Here is a 19,702-nt window from a genome sequence, read left to right as displayed (position 1 = left end):
GTTATTTTTAGGTAAACTATATTCCTAAGTTTTGACATATTAATTTTATTATAATTTGTCCTATAAATGAACAAAATGAAATAATCTTGTAGTGTTCTTCTCGTTGATTGTCAAAAGACTGGACTCTTTACTGGACAAGAACAACTGAAACAGTGTTCTTGTCTTCATTCTGGCAACTGTGTAGAACATGAATATAATGTGTATGTCTTTCTTTAGAACTAAGGACAGTATTTTAGGTCAAATTAATTCTTTACGATAAACTGAGAATTTGCAATTACATTATAGAAAAATAATCAAGGGTCTGCAGTCTTTTTTGCTCCATCAAATGTTTAAAGTTGTGCTGCATGAAGGCATTACATGAGCTGCTGAAGAGGATGTCAGACTGGCTTCCTGACCTCGAGAAACTTACAACCTAGCGAGATACAAATAACAATATAAGAAAGAAATGACAGTTTCAATATACTAGATGCCAGGTATACGTGATTTTTAAATTGGTGTTAGTGGGTTTAGTATTTGGAACAGATCATTAATGGGGTAGTGGAAACTAGAGACTTCTCTAGAAGAAAACTTTGACCAGTTCTTGACCTAACCAGAGGTGGGTAGGATTTTGATAGGACATTCCAGGTGGGGAAAGATAGGTATAAGTAGATGCCTCAAAAGTAATTGAAGAGATGTACCATGGTAATAAAAGTGTCAGTCTAGTTTGGGGTCTTTCAGCTGTCTAACTCTATGGATAGAGATGTGGTCGAATGCCAGGAGTACACCCACTGACACACATCTGTGTCTCTCACTCAGTATATATCCTATGCCATTCACTGTTCCTGACTTTAGAAAAAATGAGCAAAACAATACCTGCCATGGAGAAGCCTACGTTCTACATTCTAGTAGGGGAGACAAGCAATTCACAGATAAAACAAATAGACTGTAGAGCATAGTGGACTGAAAAAAATGCAAAGGTGAAAAAAGCAGTGAAGGCAGATGGGAAGAGAGATGCATTTTAGGTTGTATGTCGAGGACATGAGTCACAGGAAAGGTAACTTTGAGTAAAGAATTGAAGGAATGAAGGGAACAGGTATGCGAATATCTGGGAAGGGCACTTCAGGCACTAGGAGCAGTGCCTGAAGGCCAGAAGGAAGGAGAAGGAGGGTTTCCTTCAGAGGAGGGACATGATCTGACTTAAGTTTTAACAGGTTCTCTGGCTACTGTGTTGAGAATCAGCCAGCGGTGTTGGTGGAGGGGAGCAAGAAGACTGGTTAGGAAGCTAATCCAACAGGAGGCAATAGTCGCTTGATCCAGGGTGGTAGCAGAGGAGGTAGTGATAAGTGATCGGATTTTGGATATATTTTGAAGGCAGAGCCAAGAGGATTTCCTGACAGATTGAATGTCGGCTGTGGGGTTCCCTGTCTCTTTTGCCCAGGTACAGTAAGGTGTACCCCTGAGTCATCTCAGGGTAGCTGAGATCATCTCCTGGCTCTGCATCATTTTGCCAGAGGGGTTGCTAAGAGAAAAAAGAACCGATCCTCTTTTCTAGGATCAGGAAAGGGATCAGTTGAATCAATGCAAGAGATGCTCTCCTGTTTCTGTGACTTTGGGAAGCTCAGTGGTAAAACACACTCTTCCTTTCTAGATGTCATTTAGATTTGCAATTTTCAGGAAAGTGCATTGTTTTTCTTTTTGGAAAGATTTTCTCATCAGCCTATTTTTAGGAAGAAAAAGATTACACACTTTCATGAAGATTGTCATATGGATATGCTGTCTGAAAAATATTAACGTATTGACAAAATATATGGACATACAAAGAGTAAACTTGCAGATACAGAGAGAATATTTCCATGGATGTTGTGGCAACAGTTCATCCTGGTTACTAGACAACATTGCGTAACTGCTTCAGAGTTATTCCAGTTCCTAACTGCTTATGTAAGCAAAGATTTGGAAAGACTTACTTGAAAGAACACAGTGTATGCAAACCTAAATGTCTCAAAACTAAAATTTATGACTTTGGAGTATAAAATGGTAATATGCACTTTATAGTCCTCAGATTCCTCCTTTACTTTTCCAGGAAAATCAGTAAAAATCGTGTTGCACAAACCTCCTGCTTTCTCTACTTTTCTATATGCTAACATTCCTGGATTTACATATAAACAGCTTCTAAATTTGGAGATAGCTGAAGTCCTTAATTTTAAGCTTTTAACTTTGCAACACTTTATAAGGTGGGGCTTGATTTGTAAGTTTAGTGCCTGTGATTCCTGAAACTAGATATGTTTGTGACTTTGTTGCTGCTTACTAAGCTTTAGGAAGCAGACATTTTTATGGTACCTGAGGGCATTGGTTCTGGGGCCTGCGGTGTCTTTCTCCTGCCCCTACTCACAGAGTTTGAGAGGAAATGAGCATAGGCATGTGTAGAATCTGTCTCTGGACTCACTAGCTGGTGCCCTCCGCAATTTATCCTCATTTTATTAAAAGACTTTTAGTTTTAATTTTGAATGATTGTGAATATGTCAAGTGGGATACAGTAATTGTTTTAATCCAGCAACTCAAAAAGTTAAGTGTAACTCTAAGATACTTAGTAGGAGTAAAAGGGGAAATTCTTATCAGGGCCGAGAAATAATTTAAATGCGTTGCCCTTTGAAATTGTAAGAAATGTAGTAATTAAATTGTTGAAGGCATTTAAAAAATAAGACACACATGGTAGTCAACAGAAGTAAATGAGGAAAAATACACCATTTTCATAGCTCTCTTAGCACTTAGAAATAGGAAACACAACATTTCTATTTTTTTCAGGTACAAGTTATTTTAGAGATAGGAAAGAAAATATGAGAGATGAGAAGAGACTATTTCCAAATTAGTTGTATGTTTGCTTTTGAAGTACATCATGACCCATGTGTTATAAAAACTACTAACAGTTGTGAACGTGATAGCTAACCTTTAAAAAAAATGTGTTTTGGGGTTGTAAAAACAAAATGAAATGCCCAACTAAAACTTTTTGGTCTGTTAAAGGAACATCGCTTTTTTTTTTTTTTTTTTAGAAGACAGAGGTCTAGAAATCTGTAAAATTTACTAAGATGGTACCACTATAAAAAGAGATTGATAGTGTAGGTCAGAGTCTTTCTTTTTTTTCCTCCAAATAAAATACGTTTTTTAATAAAAATCATAATAATCACTAAGTCCCAAGGGTTTGATTTAGCTGCACTGAAAATTTACTAGTTTGAACTTCATTCCCTTTAAGTTTCAAGGTCACAGGGAAAGAAAGCTTACGTTAACAAATGTTTCCTTTTAACAAAAATTTTATTCTAATTAAGTTTTTTAAAATAGCCCTAGTTAGATAAAACTTTATGTAGTGAAACTGGTCTTTATCCCTGTTGGCAAAAGTGATTTAGGACTTGAACTTTTCTATATGAAATGTAAAAAAACAAAAGAAAGAAAGAAAAAAGAGACTCTACAAAAGGATTTTATAAAACCCACTATTTGGGAGCCCAGCCAAGTAAATACTTTTTAGAATTTCCTTTAGAAAATGTGCACATTTCTGGGAATTGGAGGTGTTGGAGTTCCAGGTATTATTTCTGCCCTCCAACTTGCTGAGATGCTGTCTCTCTAAACTGTGACTCCTCACTGTGCGGTGACACGGACAGTCCCAGGCCTGGGAATCCAAGCCGCATCCTCAGTTCCCACAGCTGAGACGGAGGCATGCTGAAAATGCCCGACAGCTCTCAGCCCACACATCCAGTAACAACTGGTTCCTTCCTCTTCCTGTGGAAGAGCAACATCCTCTGAGATGAGAAGAAGTGCACCCTGAGGAATGCAAGAACAGCAGTGAGCTTTGCACACAGGAAATTACTACAGTAGCACTCTGAGAAGTGCTTGTCTCCTGGACTGTCAGCCCCTAAGGAGCTTCCTGCTGACCTACAGCACGGTTTACTAAGGAGCGAAATGCCATTTGTGGGTCTGTGGGAGTTTCACGGAAAATAGTGAACTTGGCTTTCAGCTGCTCTGTACATCTATACCCATCTGGTTTTGAGTTATTTGGTGCTGCTTACACAGTGAAGCTAGTTGGCTTTGCTCCTTTCTTTATTTAGCCACTTGACAGCTAATTATTTGGTAGAAGCAGTCAGCAAGTCTGCTAATGTGATTTTTTCAGTCAGTTCTTTGTGCTTTATGAAGTCCGAGTATGTAAAATATGTGAGGGCTTCAGAGAGATTAAAAGCCTCCTAATCCAAGTGGACTGGCTGCGAAGGCCCAGGGCTGGTCCTGGCTGAGTTCTTTCGGGGTCTGTCAGTTTCCTTCCTTTTACTTTCTGAGATAGGCATCAGCAGAAGAGATCGTGCTGTGTGCAGTCATACATCCTCAAACATGCATAAAACTTTGTTGCTTAAACCAACCAACCAACCCCTATCACTGAAATTTCAAATTGACTCGAATTGATTTTTACAACTGGATGATGTTCTAGTATAATTTGACCTTCTATTTTTTTCTCTTTTTAAATTTCTACAGTGTTGTCTTTCTCCTTTGCCTGAGATAGTGATGGCAATGCAAAGCCCAGCTTTTATGTCATATGTATTTTTAAAATTGCTTGCCAAATCACTACAGAATTTTGGTAGGTTTCAATGTTTATTGTGGCAGAATTCTTTTACTTGTCATGTATTTGTCTGGATTACTTTTCCGAAGGACATAAGAGTTTCTTGTTGTTTTAAGTTGAGAGGGGGTTGGAGAAGGAATGCCAGGCATTTCCTCTTCCTTTTCAGAATGTCTTTTTAATGAACATTCCTCTTCCCTCCTGTGAACAAACTGTCTCAACCCAGGAGAGGCTGTGTCTAGTTTCTAATAATCCACCTTCTTTCCTTTGTACCTGCAGCCCTGGAGAGGTAGTTGCTTCGTCTGTGTATTATTTCTTCTCACCTCTGTGCTCACTTTTAGCCGTTACAGACTTCCAAACCTGTTCACCCAGTTCCCTGTGTTGAATTCTCTCTGTTAAAATAACTGTTGTGGTTTCTATTTTCCTGCTGGATCCTGAGTGATCATCCTAAGGATCCTAAATCATCCTAAAGAAATAATACATACAGGCATACTTTGGAGATATTGTGGGTTTGATTCCAAACCACTGCAATAAAGCAAATATCACAATAAAGTGAGTCACGCTAATTTTTTGGCTTTCTGGTGCATATAAAAGTTATGTTTACACTATACTGTAGTCTATTAAGTGTGCAATGACATTATGTCTAATAAAAACAATGTACATACATTTGTTAACTTAAAATTAATTAATTTAAAAACACTTTATTGCTAAAAAATGCTAACCATCATCTGAGCTATCAGCAAATCATAATCTTTTTGCTGGTGGAGGGTCTTGTAAAAAAACAGACTATCTGCAAAGTGCAATAAAGCAAAGCACAATGAAATGAGCTATGCCTGTACTCTCAATGACTTCAAGGATTTTTATTTGATTATTATTTATAATGACAAAAAAATGGACACAGGGGCCAGTCTGGTGGCTTAGTGGTTAGATTCATGTGCTCCGCTTTGGTGGCCTGGTGTTCATGGGTTCAGATCCCAAGTGCAGACCTACACACCACTCATCAAGCCATGTTCTGGTGATATCCCACATACAAAATAGAGGAATATTGGCAACAGATGTTAGCTCATGGCCAATCTTCCTCACCAAAAAGACAGAAAGAAAGAAAAAAAGGACACAAACCAAATGTCCTTTAAGAAAGTATTAGTTAAATAAAAGTTTAGTGTATCAATAGATGGAATATTATATAGCCATACCATGTTTAACAACTAAATGCAGTGTGATTCTGGATTTGATCCTGGATCACTGGAAAAACTGTTATATAGAACAATATGAAGATAATTGGCAAAAGTTGAATGTGGGCTGAATATTAGATAATAGAATCAATGCCAGATTTCCTGATTTTCATAATCAAACTGTGGTTATGTATGAGTATGGTCTTATCTTTAGGAAATATCCACTATGGTAATTAAGGTAAAAGAGCATAGTGGCTAGAACTTCTCCCAAAAGATTCAGAAAAAAAATTACCAGATAGATAATGATATAGCAGATGTGGCAAAATGTCAACAATTGGGCAAATCTGGATGAAAGGTATATGAGAGTCCTTTTTATTATTCTTGCAACTTCTTTGTAAGTTTGAAGTTATTTTAGAGTAAAAGTTAAAAATCATATATATAGGGAAGTATGATTTTTGTTTTTTTAAAAATGCTTTTAAATATGATTTTTGTTTTTTAACTTTTTATTAATGCTCTTCATCAAGTGAAGAAAGTATTTAACAAGCAATATCATTCTGATTTTGTCAAGGGAAAGAAATGTGTTTATCCATTCAACAACATTCTTTCTGAGTGTCTTGTGTATATCATATACTAACCTGGGCCTTGGAATTTGCCCAAGGTCATGCAGCCAGTAAGGAACAAAGCAGGCTTTTGAACTCTGTCTAGAGTGTGCTTTTAACCACTTTGGAGTGTGAATGTATATGTTTCTAAAGCAGTAACTTTCCTGATTATACAAAGAATGAATAATAGTCAAAAAAAAATGAGAAAACACACATACACCCTCACACAAAATACAAGAAACAAAATATTACCTGGAAACAACCATTGTTAACCCTTGAAGTGTAGTCTCCCAGGAATAGGCTGTGGTTATTGGAACCTAGGAGTTTGGAGAAGAGGCTCTGCCCTCCAGCCTCAGGAGTTTAGAAGGGTGGATTTGGAACCAAGAAACATTTTCTATAGAAGAAATTACTGAATTAAAGGATAGGAACTTTTTTTTTTTAAGTAGAAAAATGATGTAATTTTATTTTTGCCTTGGCTGGGAAAGATTTACCCTGAGTGAACATCTGTTGCCAATCTTCCTTGTTTTTTTCTCCCCAAAGCCCCAGTACATAGTTGTATAGTCTACTTTTAAGTCTTTCTAGTTCTTCTATGTGAGCCACTGCCACAGCATGGCTACTGACAGACCAGTGGTGTGGTTCCACGCCCAGGAACTGAACCCAGGCCGCCAAAGCGGAGTGCGCTGAACTTTAACCACTAGGCCATCAGGGCTGGCTCAAGGATAGAAACTTTTAAAAAGACCTTTATAAGGCAAATTCACTTTAGAACATGTATATAAACTTGGATTCCCGCTAGTAATATATGGAAGTGCCTATTTCCTACACTTTAAAATGTATATATTAGGTGTTATATTTGTTTAATTGTTATTTAATTTTTTAAAAGCCTTTAAAATGTAATATGCAAGAAATGTTAATTTCTATTTTTTTAGCAACTTGGGAAATTTTTTTAAATATTTATTTTAACAAATAAAAATTGAATATGTTTAAGGTATACAACATGATGTTTTGATATATGTTTACATTGTGAAGTGAGTACCACAATAAAAGTAATTAACATATCCATCACCTCTCATAGTTACCTTTTTTGTGTACTAAGAACAGTGACTTGTGAGTTTTGACTTATTTTCATGATTTCTGTTCATCTGTATTTCTGAGAATTGCCTATTTGTATTCTTTACTCATTTTTCTATTGCTTTGTTCATTTTAAAATTGATCTATGTCCTTTTAATTAACAAGATTGACCCCCTTTACCATATGCTACAAATATGTTGTCTTTGTTTGTCATTTCCCTTTGAATTTTATTTCTGATTGTTGATAGGTTTAGTTGCATTAATTTCTTGAAAAGTATTATTATTTTAATTTTATGATTTCTTTGGCGTCTGTGCAAAGGAAAGTCGCTCCCTACTCCCCAAATATATCACCAGCTACTCTTCTTAAAGTTTTATTTTTGACAATTACATCTTAAATTCTAGATGAATTAATTTTAGTTATGAGGTTCAGATTTATAGTTAAAGTGTCCTCAATTTGTATTCTTTCTTTCCTCATTAATTTGAATTACCTCCTTAAAATACTAAATTCTTATATACTTATGTTTGTTTGGAGACTTTATCTTCTGTCTTATCGATCTGCTTGTTCTTGATCCTTTATCATACCTTTTTAATTATTGCAGCTTTAAAATATACCACACAGTTTTTTCCTTCAAAAGTTTCTTGGCTATTCTTGCCTATTATTTGTTCATATGAACTTCAGAATTATTTTGTCAGTTTTCCAAAAACACCCCATTGGAATGTTGACAGGCATTGCATTAGATTTATAAAATAACGATGAGAATTGCCAACGTTGCCGTCTTGTGTTTGCTCATCTAGGAATGTGGTATTACAGACAAGTATTTTAAAATTTCACTGAATCCACTTTAGGAGCATTCTCGTTACATGCCTGTGGTTTCCATAAAAATAGTCACCATTTTTCTTGTACTACTAAGCATTTTACCTTCTTATTAAGGATGCTCATACTAAGGATCCTCAATACTAAGAATCCACAAATTAGCTTAAAGAGGTAAGGTAATTTGCCCAAAGTCACACCAATCAGGGAGTGATGGAAGCAAGCTGGGGCCAAGATTGGACTAAGGTCAGAGCCCAAAATACAAACCCTATACCATGTGCTCCCCAAATAGTTGAGATGCCCAGACCACATGCCTTGTCATTCTGAATCCTGGTTTTAACTTCCTTGTTATCAACATGACTTAACCTAAGTAAATATTTCTTCACCATAGTATAATATAGTAGCCAAGCAGGCCTGATCAGTATCTCTGTTTGAAAAATAAGGACAGGTATTGAGGTCTTCCGGTCTCAGAACTTATGGGGAAATAGGCCCTAGAATCCATGCTTGTAAGTAATTGGTTGTGGAGGCTACTGTGGGATTTTATACATTGCCTGTTCTCACTTGCTGAGGACTTAAATCCTTGGCATGTACCAGACTTTCGTGAGCACAGATCCTTAACTTAGTATTAGAATCCTCGTCAAAAAGAATTATGTTTAAGATACACTTGTCTCTTACTGATTATCCAGAAGGTGTGCCATATGGTGTGCTCGTCATAGGTTATTCAAGCCTCGTTGTGTGGATATAGCTTCCTGATATGAATAGTTATTTGATCTGTCGTGTCTTTAAGTCTATTTCATCACGATATAGTGACTTTACCTCCTGGGCAGGGCTGTGTTGTTACTTTTGTTTTACTGCTCCCCTCAGGCCCCCAACCTCACCCTGTCACCAATTTTCGTTTTTGTTTGTTTTTTAAGAATGGATATTCTTTGTGGTGAGAATCGTGTGTGCATAAGCTTTGGTGGTGTTATTGCTGCTAGTTCTGGTATGTGCAGGTATTATTTCCTTTGTGGAATAGATGATAACATCAGTTTCATCAGATTTGGTTACAGTGTGCTTTTTATAAAGTGAATTCTGTTTTCCATTGACTTATTTTTAAGCAGAGCTATGTTTTCTTGGTAGACATCCTCAGTTTATTGGGCTGGAAATCTGTGGGCAAGGCTCAAAAGCATGCCCAAGCCCATAACATTTTGGGTTTTTTCCTGGTGACTTGAGGCACTTTTACAGGTATTGTGCCTATTTGCAGACTCCAGGCCGTCTCCTCCCTCCTTTCTTTCTCTCTTGCTGTTATTATTGCTCAGATCATGAGTACCCACGGTTCCAAGGGACCCAGTCCTTCTGTGTCCACTGCTTCTCAGACTCAGTGAGTGTCTCTTCTTTGGGAACGACTGTTTCACCCCGTAGGTGGAACTTTCAGACATTGCATAGATCACTTGGACGGTTCTTCTGCTTGAAGCTTCAGGTTTAGTAAAACGGGTCTGTGCCATACTTTGTCCATTTTCTAAGGCTGATGTTATATAAAATAAATTCATCTTAAATGATATCTAGCATCAGGCAAATTACCGTGCTGAGTAAATGTTATTCTAACTTCAGAAATGTGCATTTGGGAGTAATAACTAATAATTTAATGAAATTTCAAGATGACAAATAATTAAAATAATTACTTATTTTAAACAGAACTGGAAATGCATTATTAAGATAAAGTGAAGACAATTGTGTGCTTTGGGAAATTGGTTGAAAATTTGAAATATTTGACTAAGAAATGTACTCTCCCAAATTTGTACTTTCAGAAAATTCTGTGTACTTTTTGTACAATTCAGCACACAGTAAAATTACTGAAAAATTTCAAGATGTTAATGCTGTTTAAAAAGTTATGTTCTTTTTCAAAAAATCATTTAGATACATAAGTGTTCTGTGAATTAGGAATGCCATGAAACTATGACTGTTTTACATTTTGGGCATTAATGTATCAGAGGGTCACACTCTTTTTCTCTCACCTCCAGGATAAAGTCTTTTTCTGATATACAATTAAATGACATGAAAATAAGCAAATCTGATTATGTTTGAAAAAATATCACCCATTTTTTAGACTGAGTATGCTAATAGGGTTTCCAAACAGAATGGAGAAAAAAATTTTTTTAATTTCAAAAATTTCTCTTCCCTTGGCGGTGGCAGGTGGGCACAGGGGGTGAAGGGGAGCACCTGTGTGGTGACAGACAAGAAATAATGTACAACTGAAATTTCGCAATGATGCAAACTATTATGAACTCAAATAAAAAAAATTATCTGCCCTTAAGTGTATTTAAAACTTTTTGTGTAGAGAGCAACACTTTTCTCTAAAGTGTTATATTATTAATATTTTAATCAAAGGTTAAGATTTTTTTATTTCTGCTATAGGTAGTATGACTATTTTTATGTACTTGTTAGTTAAGAGAAATGACATTCATGGAGTTGACATCTCAAATGATGTTTTATTTGTTTATTTTTAGTTTGTGTTCTGGCTCTCTTTCCAGGCAGTTCTCTTGGCAACAGTAGCGTTGCTTCTGCCTGCCGTGTGTTTTATGCAATTAATCTCTTCCATTATAGTCCCCATCACAACTTACTTCATGCAAATGTTCTAGCTCTTGCATCCAGCCATTAACTTGTATAATTTTTCCTACAGTATTTTTAGTTGAAATTTTTTTCCTAAACGTAAGAAAACATTAATTTTATGAGCATCTAGGCAGTGAATTTTGAATGGAAAAAAGTCAGAGTGTACTAAAAGTTTTTGTCTTTTCCTCCTGCCTCTACCCCTCCTGCCACCATTCCTCACACCAGCATGGGAGATCTGGGTTGGCCACAGTAACTAGGATTTGAAAAGAGGATTTTTTTTTCCCTCTGCTTCTTATATCCTGGCACAAGAGAGTCTGGAGTACTGGTAGACTGTGCATGGAGCCTATGGCTAGTCGGCTTGCTCGAGTAGAAAGGCAGTACCTATGGAATCACTTACTCTCCGGCCACCACTCTGCAGCCCCCAGATGAGTGAATCTTGGCAGGAGTGGAAAATCTCTCAGAGTCCTAACCACAGGTGAGCTGGATTTCTGTAGGAGCTGAGCTCAGGCCGGTGAACCTTGTGGTGTTAGCATCATGAAGGGAAGTGACTCGGCCTAAGTCAGGGGCTGGCTCCACAGACGTTATTCATTCATTCCTCAAAAATGAATGTGCCAGGCACTGGGTAGGAGCTGCGAGTTGGAGGAAGGATGGGTGTGGGTTAAAATGATGAGCGAAAGTCATCATGGAGAGTTACATGGTACACTGAGAGTATGAATTGGGGGCGTTTGACTGAATCAGGAGTGTGGGTGAGGTGGACTCAGAAAAAGTTTCCCTGAAAAAGACATTTGAGCTGAGATCTAAAACCTTGCTCTTCAAAATGTGGCCTGTGAGTGGTTTGCTCGAGCATCACATGGGAGCTTATTAGAAATGCATATTCTCAAGTCCCACTCAGACTTACTGAATCAGACTCTACAGTTTAATAAGATCCGCAGGTGATTTGTGTGTACATTGAAGTTTGAGAAGTGCTGATCTAAAGCTTCAGGAGGAGCTGAAGTGACAGGATTAGGCCTTCTGAAGTGTTCTAGGCAGAGTAAAGACTGTCTTATGGGGAGCTTGCTATGCTCTAGGGACTGAAAGGAGGGCTGGAGCCCAGGGATGGGGTAGGAGAATGTGGTGTCATGCAGCCAAGAGAGGAGTCTTTCAAGAGGATGGGAGGGGTCAACATTGCTGAAAGCCAAGAGGGGGATTGAAAAATGTTTGATGAATTTAGGAAAGATTTTCAGTTCCTTTTTGGAGAGGTTTTTGGAGTAATACAGTGCAAGCCAGTATGAAGTGAGTTGAACAGTGAGTGGAGGGAGAGGGGTAAGCAAAAAAGATAGCTGGAATAGGTTGTGCTTTCTTTTATTCATTACATTTGCTGAGTGTCTGCTGTATACCAAGCAGTGAGAATGGATATATGCCTAAATTGCTGTGAGAGTACATCTGTGAACTGATTAAATAGGAAGTGTATGTGAGTGCACGCACACACAAGAAAATTAGGACAGGACACAGAAAAGTTATTCAGAGATACCTTCCCAGAAGGGGTTGATACTTGAGCAGATTCTTTAAGAATTTGCCTGATAATAAGAGGAGCAAGGACACAGCTCAGCATGTGCGGAGGCAGGAAGGCTTGAGAGGGAAGAGCGAATTCAGGGGACGGTAGACATTCTGGTGGGCTACAGACTTGGATAGGGTTGAGGGATTGCAGGACATGAGGCAGGAGGGCAAAGATGAAGCTGGATCATAAATGACCTTGAATGCCATTTGAAGGTGTTTGGATTCACCAAGAATTGTAGGAGGACCAGTGAAGGATTTTAAGCAGAAGAGTGAGCAAATTCGAGTTTCAGAACAGTTAGTCTGGAAATGTGATCAAGGAGGGGTTGGAGGGAGTTGAGAATGGCAGCATGGAAAATTAGGAGGCAGTTGCAGTGGTAATGCAGAGAGGAGGTGAGGAGAGCTCCTCTAGAGCAGTAGCATAGGGATGAAGAAGAGGAGACTGATCCATGAGTTATTGAGAAGAAAGAGTTAAAAAGTTCTGTTCACTCATGGGACATGGGAGGAGAGTGAGGAGTCTAGAGTATCTCCCAAATTTGGGGCTGCTGGGTGGATGATGGCACTGCTTATCAAGAGACGAAAGAGACAGGGCTTGGATATAGTGTCTAGTCCAGAAATATACATTTGAACATCTTTAATTGATCAATTGAGCCATGAGGTTCCATGGGATTATTCTTAAACTGCAGCTGCATAATAAGTATGGTAATGATTACGATAAACGGATTGGCATTCATCTCATCTCATTCATCAGGAGGGATCATTGAAGACTTTTGTTTGAATAACACTGGTTATTTAGTAAATGCTGTGACTGAAATGTGAAACAGATAAAACTGGTTACGTTTAAAGGCTGTACGTAGCGACATGCTTTAGTGGTGTCGCGGCTTCCTCTTTAAGAACTTCCTGCTTGGGGCCGCCTGGTGGCATAGCGGTTAAGTTCGAGCGTTCTGCTTTGGCGGCCCAGGGATCACTGGTTTGGTGCAGGTGTGGACGTACGCACTGCTTGTCGAGCCATGCTGTGGCAGGCGTCCCACATATAAAATAGAGGAAGATGGGCATGGATGTTAGCACAGCGCCACTCTTCCTCAGCAAAAAGAGGAGGATTGGTGGCAGATGTTAGCTCAGGGCTAATCTTCCTCAAAAAACAAAAACAAAAACAAAAACTTCCTGCTTACTCCTCCACGTGCATGTGTGTATAGATAAGTTTTCATGATTTCAACCACTGTTTTGACAAAGCTATAGAATCTAGTTCGTATTCTCTTTTACTCATGGCTTCAGTGAAAAGTACTTTTGGATTTTATGGTAGTATTTGAATGTTATTTCTCCTAGACTATTTTTCCCCCATGGTGATTAGAAAAAAAAAAAGAAAATCTTTTATAAGCAGTCATTATTTTTATTGTCTTTGGTTTCTGAGTTTCTTCCACCAGCAAAATAAGAAAGGAAGAAAACACCCACACCTTTCTACACACAAAAATGTAGGAAAGAAAAATAGAGTATCTTATCAAACAGTATACTGTTGTTTATAATGAAGTATTTGTTACTGATACTCTACTCATAGGCCATTCTCCCTGGAGATTTTATGCCATAATTTTTCAGCTATGTCCAGTTATAGAATCTTCATCAGGGAGTTAAATATTTTAGATGAGATTCATAGATTTAAATGTTTAACGTTAGATTGGCTTCCCGTATTATTGTTAGAAAACCATTTTTAATCCATTAAAATGATGAGACCAGAATTTTTAAATAGATGTTGGATCTTTGTCTACTAAATATTTTTTTTAAGTGTTATAGGAGCTCCTCTTTACTTGCTAGATGGGATGCTCCTCTATTGGTGAATCATTTAATAAAGCCAGTTAAATCTGTAAAATTTATGTGGTTGAATTTTTATTTAAAAAAAGTGTTATAAGCATTTTTCAGACAGCTGCCTGAAAACAGATACCTTTTTTTCTTTTTAAAATTACGTCTGGAAATGTCATAATTTTTTTTTTTGGTTTTGTTAAACAGTGATTTCATTTTAAATGTTTATTCAGCATATTCTTTGTTCATTTACTACTCGGTTAACATTTATTTAATGTGGTTCACTCATTTATTTATTGAACTGTCACCTGCCCTTAAATAGCTTCTTATTTGATTTGAGAAACTAGTCATATAGACTGGAATTTTTAAAAACTTGGAATATAAGGGATAGAGAAATATCTTTAATTCAACAAGTTGTATTAGTTACTTTATGTGTGCCTGACACATGGAGGTACTCAGCATGTTGTTGATTGTCCGAAAGCAGGTAGGCTACGGCTTCTGCCTTCTAGAAAGGTGCAATTTAGATTTTAGTAGAGTCGGGGGAGGACGTGGTATGATATTGACAATGACAGGTAATTAAATACAAACTATAGATTAAATTCTTTACCTGTATTCTCACAACAACCTTATAATGTAGCCCAGTATTATTTTCTCTATTTTACACATGAGGAAACAAAGACTTAGACAGGTCAAGTGATTTGTCCAGGGTCACACAGTTAATACACAGAAGAGACAGGATTAAACCCAAGTCTGTGTGGCTTGATGTCCCATTCATAGAGCCACCATATTATATGCTAGCATAAATAATTATATGATATCACTAATAGCAGAAATGCAAGGAAAAATTGATAATTGCCTTAAGAAGCAATATTGAATTTTTATAGAGATTTAGAGGAGGAGTAAATTGCGTCTATTTGGGGAGGATGAGAAAAGACTTCATTGTTTTGCAAATGCAAATTAAAGTCAACAAATACACTGTGTATACTGAGTTCACATAGAAAGCTTTCACTCTGTTTTTTGAATGGTTTAATGAATAATAAACAGACAGAAGGGTGGTTCTCAATACCTAGCTGTGAATATACTTTACTGTTAGAATCACAGTTATCATTAACCCTACTAGAATGTTCACATTATGCTAGATGGTGAACAGAACAATAAATAAATATAATATTTTCCCTGTAAACAATGTTCTGTAAAGCTTGCCAGTTTTCTGAATGTAGCTTTGTTAAATGACTGGATGAATTCCTGCCTTGAAATTGCCTCTTCATAGTATTAAAACAAATACAGTAAGAAAGCTAAAGTACTATTCAAGTGAGCAAAGCATGATTTACTTTGTGTGTGCAATTTAAAAAAATTATCTCATGACTTTTAACACACAGCTCACTTCTATTGAATCTGTCACTTGAAGAGTTTTGAGAAACAGAAAATAGGCCTGTAAGAAAGGCCAAAGAATGGCATTATTTATCTCAGAAGCAAGCCCAGGAAATAATTTTTCAAAAATGTATTCTAAATAATGCTTCTGATTCTGTAATAATTGTATGTTTCATGAAAATAATAAGGATAGTTATTTAAGACATAATTTGACTTGTTGATGTGGTTGGCTTTCTGTATACATTATTATGATACTAAAGTGGTGGGCCTGTGTGTGTTTTACAGCACAGATACTAAAATTGAGATGATGCAGAGAATACTAGAGTGGCCTCCATGTGAGGGAAACATGAAATTTGTAAAACATCACATGGTTTTTGGAATCCCATGTTTATAGATAGGGAGGCTCAATGTCCTAAAGATGTTAGTTCTCCCTAAATAAATCTACAAATTCAAGGCAATTCCAATAAACATCCCAGGGAGATTTTTAATGAAACTTAAGGAGTTGATTTTAAAGCTTATATGGAAAAGCAAACAGCCAAAAATAGCGAGGACAATTTTGAAGAAATTTGAAGGTTGGGGACTAATTAAGCTCTAAGTGTAGTATGGTTACAGCGAAAGACAGAGTCCACGATGGAGAGCACATCAGCAGCCTGCAGAAGATGTAGAGGCTTGGTACGTGGACGGCCTGGCTTTGCAGACCCTTGAAGATGGCCTAGTCACTAAATGGGCTGTTTAATAAGTGCTGCTGGGGCAACCAGCTATATGGAAAACAATAAAATTATGTTCTTACTTTTAACCACAAACAAAATCAATACCAGATGGGTTAAAGGCTTAAATGTGAAAAAACAATACTTAAAAACTTCTAAAAGAAAGCAGAAGAATATATTTATGCATTCTGGGTAGGCAAGGATTGCTTAAACAAAATGTAAAATGCACAACTCATAAAGGAAAAAAGGTTGATAAATTTAACTGCATTTAACACAAAAACTTGTGTAAATTAAAAAAACCCATAAAAGTGAAGACAAACCACAGAGTAGGAGATATAATACACATATAATACCAACAAAGTATTGGTATCCAGAATATATAAAGAACTCTTAAATATAAATTAGAAAAAAGAGAAGTAGACCAATTAAAAAGTGGATTTAAAGGACTTAAGGATTTAACCAGGTGATTTACAGAAGAATGGTTAATATACACATAAAATATGCTCAAGTTACCAGTAATCAAGAAAATGCACAGTGAAATAAAAACCATGACATGCCGTTTCCTGCTCATAATTTTGGCAAAATTTAAAATGTCTAACAATAAACTATTGTTGACTTTCTAGAAAAAAGGGAGACTTTCTTCTGCTCATGGAATAGTAAGTTGATTCCACCATTTTGGACAATATCTGGTAAAACTCTGAGTTAACTATTCCACTCTAGAGGAACCCTCATACCTGTATACAGGAGACATTCACAAGAATGCTCACTGCAGCATTCAATGCTAGCTGGCAGTGGAAAGGATACATAACTTGTGGAACAGTCAATCAATGGAATATTACTTGGCAGTGAAAATAAGTGAACTAGACTTACCTGCATCACCATGGACAAATCTAACAATGATTAACAGAAAATACCAAAAGGGTCTAATATAACACTATTTTATTGTAGTAAAATAGTCGTAATATTTTATTATAGTGAAATAGTATTCTAGCCAAAACAATACTGTTGTTTAGGGAGGTGTACACATATGATAAAAGTGAAGGGACGTAGACTGGAATGATGGACACCGTATTCGAGATGGTGGTATCCTTTCAGAGGGAAGGGAAGGGAGATAGATCAGGAAAGGGTACACCTTATTTCTTTACGTTGGGGGAGAGGGTTGCTTTCTTATTCGTTATACCTTTCTTTGAATTTTTTAACACACAGTTGGAATTTGAAAAATATCAGTGGTTATTAGTTAGATAAGAAAAGAACGATTCCTGATTCATTCAAAAATGTTAGTGCGCCGCTAGGCTGCATTTCTCATTCACTCATAGATTAATCTCACTTGACTGCTGTTGTGTGTGCAAAGAAGGGGCAGCTTCCTGAAGTGTGGGGGAACAGATGGCTTTTCTGAGACATGATGTGGGTGCAACTAAACCAAATATGGCCTTTCCAGTCAAACTTCCATTTTTTCCAAGATGTAATACCTATTTGGACATAAAATATCTTTTTAAAAAATACATCATTGTATAATAGAAGCTATTACCTGCTTCAGAATTTAGATTCTATCCCACCACAATACACCTTTTTTAAACAAAGAGTGAAGGATAACTATAAATAGTGGTTTATTTCTGCCCCAGTCACTTCAGCATGTTGCAGAAATTATTGTTACTGCGTTCTATATGAAAGATATTAGGAGTGAGTCCCTTACTGTGAAGCCCTTTGAGGTGTAACAGCAGGATTCACAAAAGAAGTAGTGGCTACTTCTTGTCCCTTTTGAGTTTACAGAAAGTTTTATTGATGTTATATTTGTCTAGAATACTGAGAATACCATATACCTGTAGCCTTTTTAGTTTAATATTAACTCAGAAGAGAGAGCACTAATTCTGTTTCACTGACTATTTGCTCTGCCACCCCTCATATAATTCAAGTCAGTCCTTTATCATTAATTAAGATTTGTCTGGTGCAGCGCACTAAACTAGACTCAGCATAGGGCATTAGGAGACAGATTGTCCTTCAAGGAATTCAGTTTGTGTTTGCTTAATCGTGTAAGAAGGGAAACATAGAAGGAAGTTTTTCTGCAGACTTTATTTGTCCTAGTTGTATCCTATCTATTCATGGCTTCAAAATTAATAAGCTTCTCTAGAGATGACGATAGAGATTAAAGACAAAGCCAGACAGTAGATTTGTGGCCTCAGCTGTCTTTTCCAAGGAGACTGAATTAATCATTCAGATATTCTAGTTGATAGTTGTATAGGGATGTGTCTTTCAAGTCTTCTGACAAAAACAAAATTTCCAATTTGGTTTGAAGAAGAAAAATCAAAGCCTTCTGTAAACCCTCTCCAAAGCCTGAAGGCTGTCTGTTTGAGAAAAAAGTGTATGATTTCTCCCAAGGGACAAACAGAAGGCTCTCTCAGCTCAGTGAATTTAGTTTGGAAGAAACATTTCACATGACATTTTCTGATTTTATTCTAGAAATACTTTTAAATCAATCAGACTTGATCAGGTGGGTATGTTTTTACAAGGATACACTGTACGCTGTACAGATATATAAGATGGAAGAGATGTGATTCTCGCCTTCAGAATCACCACCCTTTTCTTCCTAAGAATTTTAGAAATTGAGAATGAACCCTGTGTTGTGGTCCTGTGACAACCCCACATGGCTGACTCTATAACTCCTTTTTCTGTTTCCCTGGTTAGTCTGTCCACTCCTTGGTTAACGCTAGCTTCTGATCTCAAAGAAACAACCAAAGATGGCGCAACACTCTGAGTCACTTCTGAAACACAGCCGTCCTCTGTCTGTCAGGATTCTCTAGTGAACTCAGTGACTGTCTGAATCCTTTGTGCTGATGGTAAAGTCAGTGTCCAGCCTCCCACTCTTTGGCCACCACTTCCCTCTAGTCCTCCAGTTTTGATGACTCCTCAACCCCAGATGGCCTCCAATCCATGAGCCTCCTGCCTTTTCACTGTCCGCCCCCTGTGTCTGTCTCTCTCCTTCGCCTGCCTGGGATTCTGCAGTCGGTAAAGCCACACTCCTACTCGTCCTCCCTCTGTTATACGCACCCTCAAAAACTTCAGCCTGGTTAAATCTATTTCTCTGCCTGCTCTACACCTACACTCAAGCAACTGAATGTGACTAGATCGCCTTAATGTGTCTGATCTCACCTTAAATCTATTTATACAAAGCTCCAGGGTGCTCAGTATTGCCTGGCCAATCCATTTACTGAGAACTTACCCCTCACTGCCCTGTGACATCAGTGCTCTCTTTCTACTCTATCATATCCATCAGCACACATTTGTAATGTATTTCCCATCTTTAAAAATGAAAATTTCATTTGGCCACTCAACCCTTTTTAACTTTTGTCTCATTGCTCTGCTCCCCTTTATAGAAAAACTCCTCAAAAGATTGGCCTATATTCAGTCTTCATTTCTTCATTTTACACTCTTCTGAATGCACTCCAATTAAGCTTTTGTCCCCACCATTCCACTCATGTCAAGGTCCCAGTG

The 19,702-nt window shown here is 37.2% G+C and overlaps 1 protein-coding gene across 7 annotated transcripts in view; it reads left to right on the top strand.

Moving 5' to 3' along the window:
• POC1B (POC1 centriolar protein B) overlaps positions 1-19,702 on the top strand; it is a 92,133-nt gene that overhangs the window by 58,157 nt on the left and 14,274 nt on the right. The window lies entirely within an intron of this gene.

Source organism: Equus przewalskii, chromosome 29 (genome assembly GCF_037783145.1).
Source record: "Equus przewalskii isolate Varuska chromosome 29, EquPr2, whole genome shotgun sequence".
NCBI lineage: Eukaryota > Metazoa > Chordata > Mammalia > Perissodactyla > Equidae > Equus > Equus przewalskii.
The sequence above is the reverse complement of the archived record's forward strand: the minus strand, read 5'-3'. Positions and strand labels throughout refer to the sequence as shown.